At 40.2% G+C, this 7,500-nt stretch overlaps 1 protein-coding gene across 2 annotated transcripts in view; it reads right to left on the bottom strand.

Moving 5' to 3' along the window:
- The window catches only part of LOC109101071 (kelch domain-containing protein 3-like), a 25,244-nt gene that overhangs the window by 4,185 nt on the left and 13,559 nt on the right, over positions 1-7,500 (bottom strand). The gene's annotated exons all lie outside the window — the stretch shown is intronic.

Raw genomic sequence — 7,500 nt, 5'->3', positions numbered from 1 at the left:
AGAGCACAACAATCCCATAACGCCATGATGGCACGACTCATTTATTTCTAAATTCTCAGTTCTATTGTTTTAGAAAACAGAACAGGAGCAAGAGTCATTCTCTGTCTTCAGCAGAGCTGCTCATTGAGCTTAAAGGGATACTCCACCCCAAAATGAAAATGTTGTCATTAATCACGTACCTCCATGTCGTTCCAAACCCGTAAAAGCTCCGTTCGTCTTCAGAACACAATTTAAGATATTTTGGATGAAAACCTGGAGGCTTGTGACTGTCCCATAGACTGCAAGTAAATAACAGTGTCAAGGTCCAGGAAAGGTATGAAAGTCGTTATCAGAATACTCCATCTGCCATCAGACGTGCACTCTGGGTTATATGAAGCGACGGGAACACTTTTTGGAGAAAACAAAAATAACTTTATTCAACAATTCCTTTGTCAACAGTCTCCTCTCTCTCTCCATATCACCGTATGCTGCCAGTGCATGCAAAGTTTCAAAATCGCTGGTAGCCCTTTGGGCAGACATTTTTCAGATTTTGGTAGCCCAAAATGAATTTAAGTAGCCCAAAAAAACAAAAAAAAAAATGATTAAAACTGTTCCCGTCGCTTAATATAACCCAGATTGCACGTCTGATGGCAGATGGAGTATTCTGATAACGACTTTCATACCTTTCCTGGACCTTGACACTGTTATTTACTTGCAGTCTATGGGACAGTCACAAGCCTCCAGGTTTTCATCCAAAATATCTTAAATTGTGTTCCGAAGACGAACAAAGCTTTTACGGGTTTGGAACGACATGAGGGTACGTGATTAAAGACAACATTTTCATTTTGGGGTGGAGTATCCCTTTAACTGGTTTCATGATGAATGAAGTTCACAGTTACTGAACTGAACCGACTGGAGCTGCACAATGACAGGACTGTCCTACTACAGTTTCTCTACTACAGAATTTTGGACTCATTTTTGAAGTTTGCATCATTGATTCTCTTACTTTCCTGTTTGTTAGTGTAAAGCTGCTTTTGAAAGTGTATTAGAAATAAAGGTGACGACTTCTTTTTTTCCAAACAAAGCTGTTGAACCAAATGAAAATCTGTTCAGAGATCACAGGGCAGCCTCTTGAAAGGGAATATGAATGATCTTATCATAAGTACCTCTTAAGGCTGGCCAATAATATAGTTTCTGAACTCCATTGTGCTACATAATAAATTTGTACTTTTACCATCTAACCGGCGGCACAAGATTGAATCTAGCGAGACTGAAACGCTCTTTTGTGCATCAAGCTGTCTCAAAACGCCACTACAACAAGTCACTTCTTTTTAATGTAGTTGCTTATATATAATTTTGTATTGGGGATGTGGTAATAACTGTGAATGAACTTTTAACAGCTATGCAAGAAAATTTGTCTGACAATAAAGTTACATCATCATAATTATCCAGGCCTAGAAATCCTTACAATCCAATTCCATATGTTTCCACTCATATGTCTCCATATGTTACATTTGTTTTCACGAACATCCAGGTGTTTCTTCAGTTCTCCTGCTGACGGACACAACAATGAAAGTTCAGCGGTCAACACTAGTAGGGTTTAAACCCACAACCTTTCAGTTTCCCCACTCAGATCTCTGAGGAGCAGAAAAACATGGCCGCTCTTTACTTTTAATGTTACAATACTGCTAAAAGAGGAATCTGTAAAACACACACAGCTTACTCCAGAACCGCGGCCCGGGATCGGCTCTTAGAGGAGGACGTTCCTGATCTTGCTTAAACACACGGGCCGCAGGTTTAAAGGGAGTCACAGAGATGCAAACCATCTCAGACAGACAGAAACAGACCGATAGAAGGGTCAGCGGTGAGACAGCGATGTGACCAGAGCCCCTGATAGTATGAAAGTGTTTTGTGAGTTTATAAAGTCTCCTGATGTTTGACGGATCATTTGGGTTACATGATCAGCAGAGTATCATTGAGGGGTTTCCTCCCCCTTCACACACACACACACACACACACACACTCCCCCGCTGCCTATGAAAACACACTCACTGTTGGACGTAACACCAATGGAATATCACTGGAATCCTCCAAAGCTTCTCTGGCTACAATCACCTCATTAGCCTGAGTGTCACCTTCTTAAAAGGTCACTAATGAAGAAATGAAAGACCCTGTTTGATTTGTTTGGCCGTCCAAACCCACTGAGAGGGAGACACTGTTTCTCCACAGAAACCTTCAAACTTCCTTCACAGCAGGATCTCACACACACACACACACACACACACACACACACACACAAGGGATCTAATGTGAGTTGCATTTCCTCTTCCTCTTTTCAGATGGTCAGGAATGACTATGACTTCCTGTGGAGTGGCTCATCTGCGGAGCACAGGTGCATTACGATGCCTCGCTGGAAGAAAACATCAGTGCTGAACAGCCAATAGAAACATTCAGAGGACAATAACCTGACTGAGTGCCAAATAAGACCCTATAGAGTGATCATGAGATTGAATCTGGATCCGAGTCTCAGGTCTGGATATCAGACAGCGGTTAACAACGTCTGAGAGAAGCTGATGGAGTCTGGGTTTAAATATAGACGCAGCAGAAACCAGCTGATATCAGCCCTTGTGAAAACAACAATCAGCACAAATTATCAGAGAAAAGCCCTTATCTCTCGGCTGTAAACAAGGGAACTGGGAAAACTACGGATGTTTGGGCCTCGAAGGCGACTGGCTTTTGTGTGAAACACAGAAAGTGAGTTTTGGATGGATGGACTGGGTTACGCTCTCAAATAACCCAGATGAGAAACATTATTCTGACATCTACAAATCACAGACGTTTGTCTGCCGGTCTGACTGAGACTAGTAGAGAGATGTTCTGTTATCGTCATTATAGGAACTTTGAGGAGTGATTTTGCTTGTGGAACGGGGTTGATACTCCTTTCAGTTGTCTGGTGTAGTCTGGTTCCTCCCAAGATTTTTCTTTTCTCCATTTGTCACCTGATGGAGTTTGGGTTCTTTTCCCCCCCATCACCTTTGGCTTGATTAGTTGGGTTTAAAACTTAAAGTTTAATATAATGAAGGTAAAATGACATTAAAAGTACTGTATGTGTACGTTAAAAGTAGCATTCCGGCAGCAAGAATGATCCTGAACTAAATGAAGATTAATGTCTTGGCGTGTGAACTGAGATAAAAGACAAAAAATATAACCATCAACATATTTCAAAATTGTTCCTTTTTTTTGTAAAATATATCATCAAATTTTTATATCAGTGCTACTAGTATTATAACATCAATATTGTAACTTATTTGTAACATTAGAACTTTTAATTTAGTGCAATATTTTGTCATTGCAACAAGTTCACCGTTATCACACCGGTCACTATTGTGACCATCAAGATGTTTACTCATTCTATGACAACACTCAACAAAACTGAATATATGTGAATTCATATATTAATACTAGACACCTTAGAGATAATGTGTACCAAAAATCTTTGTCATATCTTTATGTTGACATACTTTACTATTCAAGTCAAGTCACCTTTATTTATGTCAAAGCAACTGAACAACATTAATTAGGAAAACAGTGTCAATAATGCAAAATGACAGTTAAAGGCAGTTCATCATTGAATTCAGTGATGTCATCATCTCAGTTCAGTTTAAATAGTAAAGCATACTATAAGTAGTACTAGCCTTTCGTTTTGGAGCTTTGATGCAACAATCCTCTTCTCAATGTGCAAACACGAAATAAACTCCTTTGGTCATGTGACAATTTGTACTAATCATGTGAAACTGGACATATTTAATTGAGACCCTTTATTGATTCCATATTTGCAGGAAGTGCACTAAAACATCAGTCAGTAAGGTTTTTAGAGCTTTGTAAATGAAAACCTTTTTTACGGTCACTATTGTGACCGGTGGGATGAAATGGGTTAAGGAATTACTTGCAAGCCAAAGTTTTAGTTCATCCAGACAATATAAAATATACTTTAGAGCCTGCTTGTAATCATGCTTCAAGGGGATATAGATTTCTGTGTCATCTGCATACAGAAGAAAAGAGACCCTATGTGTGTTAAAAATAGATTCTAGAGGAAGCATATAAAAAGAGAATAGTACCGGACCAAGAATCGAGCCCTGGGGAACACCAGACTTTAAATATATTTCAGATGAAGATTGGTTTCCAATACTAACAACAGACCTCCTATTAATGAGATATTCCTGCATTAAACACTCAAAACAGGAGTGAGATCCAGATTTAGTGTAGTGTGACGCAGCCGACCGATGAACAGCTAAACGTCAGTCACACATTCATCATGGAAATTATAATACTGCCGTTTTGTCAGCACAGAACACACTTGAGATTCACAGAGACTCCCAGGGGAGCAATGAAGACAATCACAACGTAACAGGTGGCTCAGAATTGATGGATCACTTTGAGATCATCTGCCACATGTTGCTGAGATGCGTGAAAGCGTCTGCAGATCGTCTTAAGTGCATTTCGTGAATGACCTGACCAAATATTAGTGTCAGACGTATGTGTAAGTTTGCATGTGTGAGCAAGAGTGTGATTGTGTGTGTGTGTGTGTGTGTGTTAATGCTACATTGTGAGGAATTGTTGTGCACAAAATGTTAGTAAAAAGTTAGTTATTTGTGAAGTGGAAAAAATTATTACAAATAGTAATTTATGTTTATCTGAAAGTGTAACAATGCAAGTGTTAGGGTTAGGGTTAGGGGATAGAAAATATCGTTTGGTCAGTACAAAAGTAATAGAAGTCTATGGAAAGTCCCCACAATTCACAGAAAAAAATGGAATTGGACAGCAGGTCGGTCAGAGCTGCAGGAGGCTGATGCAAAACTCAATCATAGTTTCGTTACACGAAACATTCACTTCTGCGCAAGAAAAGATAAATCAAAATGTGATTCATACTTCAATTTAATTCATTTTTACTGTAGGACTGACTGATCCTGATGATGATGTCACAACTATCAACGAGAGTAAAGTCGGCAAAGATGAAAGCCAGGGGACCAATCAGAAATGACCAGAGCTCTGAGTGACCAATCAAAATAATGTCAGAGGAAATGGTTTCTGACTGAAACACACCTATGACGCGACAGGATTCAGTTCTTTTATCACGGCTACTTTCATCTTAAAGCACAGGCTCATTTCGCCTGCATTCTAGAGAAGATCTGTCCTTTCTGAACACTTTCACTCACACAATAACATCAAGCTCTTCTCCCACACGCCACAAACTCACAGCGTTACATAAGACCAGCATCAGAGCATTCATCAGCGAAGGTCGTGTTACCATGAAAGACAGACATGAGCTTGAAAAGCCACTGTGAGACGAGCCTGCAAACAACGCTCAAATAATTCCTCAATCACACTTAACCAAAACAAACAAACAGAACAGAGGTATCTCAAGCTGTCGTCCCCAGCATGCCAATCTGTCACTCTCCTGTTTACATCCAGCACCCGTCCCAAATCTCTGGACTAGCGGTGCACAGACGAGGCAGCCAAAGCAGCACGAGATCAACATTAACGATGTGATCAGCTGAATCACGCACGCGGTCATGTGACCTCACCGCATCTCTCACACACAGACACACACAACAAATATACAATATATGCATATAGATTAATAATAAAAAATACTTAATGACATTTAATATTCTTGAATTTTTAGGGCCAATATTTGGTCAAATTAAACTCAGTCCAACTGAACAGGATCCGAAACGACTAAATGATTTTAATATCTGAATGAATCCTTTACTCTTCCTCGTGTGATTTGCTCTCTTCTGTAAAAGAAGATATTCTGAAGACACTGGAGTTTAAACAACATTGGACCACACTGACTTTCATTGTATGACGGGCATTTCTCAAAATATCTTCTTTTACAAAAAAAAATAAAATAGTCAAACAGGTTGACATTAGGAGAGTAAATGACGACAGAATGATTCACTGATCATATTTTATCACCTGAATGATCATGTTTGGATGAACTAACTAACAGCAGCTAACCATTTCAGGAGTACGATGTGGGATATTCAGTTCTCACCGTGGCTGGATCATCATTGCTAAAGGCTTGTAATTACTGCTGTGATGTAATAGTTATGTAGAGTCATTAAAGATTATGAGACTGATAATTAATTTAATGATTTTAGTGGTTAATAAAGTATTTCTTGTTTATTTATGGATTATGAGACTGATAATTAATTTAATGATTTTAGTGGTTAATAAACCACTAAAGAAAATTTTGTATGAGTGAGCGTGTGTGTGTGTGTGTGTGTGTGTGTGTGTGTGTGAGTTTGCGTGTGAGTGAGTGTGTGTGTGGAGTGATTGTGCGTGTGTGTGTGAGTGAGTTTGCGTGTGTGTGTGTGTGTGTGTGTGAGTGTGTGTGTGGGTACATGTGTGTGTGTGTGAGTGAGCGTGTGTGTGTGTGGAGTGAGTGGGCGTGTGTGTGTGTGTGTGTGTGTGTGTGTGTGTGTGTGTGTGTGTGTGTGTGAGTGAGTGAGTGAGTGAGTGAGTGAGTGTGTGTGGAAATCCAAATAAATGAGGAGAAGTGTTGCACTCTCCGTACGGAAGATAATCCTGCTTAACCGAGCACTTCAAGAGTTTAAGAGCAGACACACAAACAAACTCCGGGCCCCTGAGCTCCGGCTTTCCACAGCGTCTTCTGCTGTTCCACCAGCTTCAGATATTGACTTTAAATGCATAAAAGATAAAAGGCCAGATTTACTAAACAGGTAAATTACACTGAGAGCACCATGTCATAAAAGCGGCGTTGGGAGTGTGAAGTGATGCTGATCTACAGACGCTTGACCGACGCGATCGATCCAGAGCAGTGCAAACCTTACTAAACCACTTAACATGACTGATTCATATGCTCTCCTCACATAAATGCTGCATCTGAAAGGGAATCTTTTTTGTTCCAATTTTGATGTAAAATCATAATATAGTATCGCTCAGCTCTTTATTTAAAGTTGCATATGAAATCATGTCCTTTATCTGCATACATACATTACACTCATGAAAACTGATGATATGTACTATATAGCAAATCTCAACTGCTTGATTGTTTATATTCTCACAAAATGTACTTAATCTGATAAATGCAACTATGAGGCATGAAGATATTAAGATGTTATAAGCATGAACATCATGATGTCCTACTTTAAAAACAATGTGTATCGCGCCAGACGCCTGCTGCTTGACGTCTGATGCAGAGCTGCTCAAACCTCCTCGTGTTCCTCAGTCAGCATCCCACAATGCTGTGCGCTGAGCTGGCTAACGACGAGCGTCCGAAGCTATCTCTGTGCCGCTGGAGCAGACTGATGGATAATCGGAGCTTCACGGCAGGCCCCAGGATAAGAGCGCGTCTGATAAAGCTCTGTTAGCCAGCTCATTACACGCCAGCGGACTATCATCAGGGAGACCACAGGCACTCCACTGCTCCCTCAATACACAGCGCGTTCAGGATGTGCTTCAGGACTCCAGGGGTTTGAGTCTGACTGCTGAGCC

This window comes from Cyprinus carpio, chromosome B13 (assembly GCF_018340385.1).
Source record: "Cyprinus carpio isolate SPL01 chromosome B13, ASM1834038v1, whole genome shotgun sequence".
NCBI lineage: Eukaryota > Metazoa > Chordata > Actinopteri > Cypriniformes > Cyprinidae > Cyprinus > Cyprinus carpio.
Note: the sequence above shows the minus strand (reverse complement) of the source record. Positions and strands in the feature narration are given on the sequence as shown.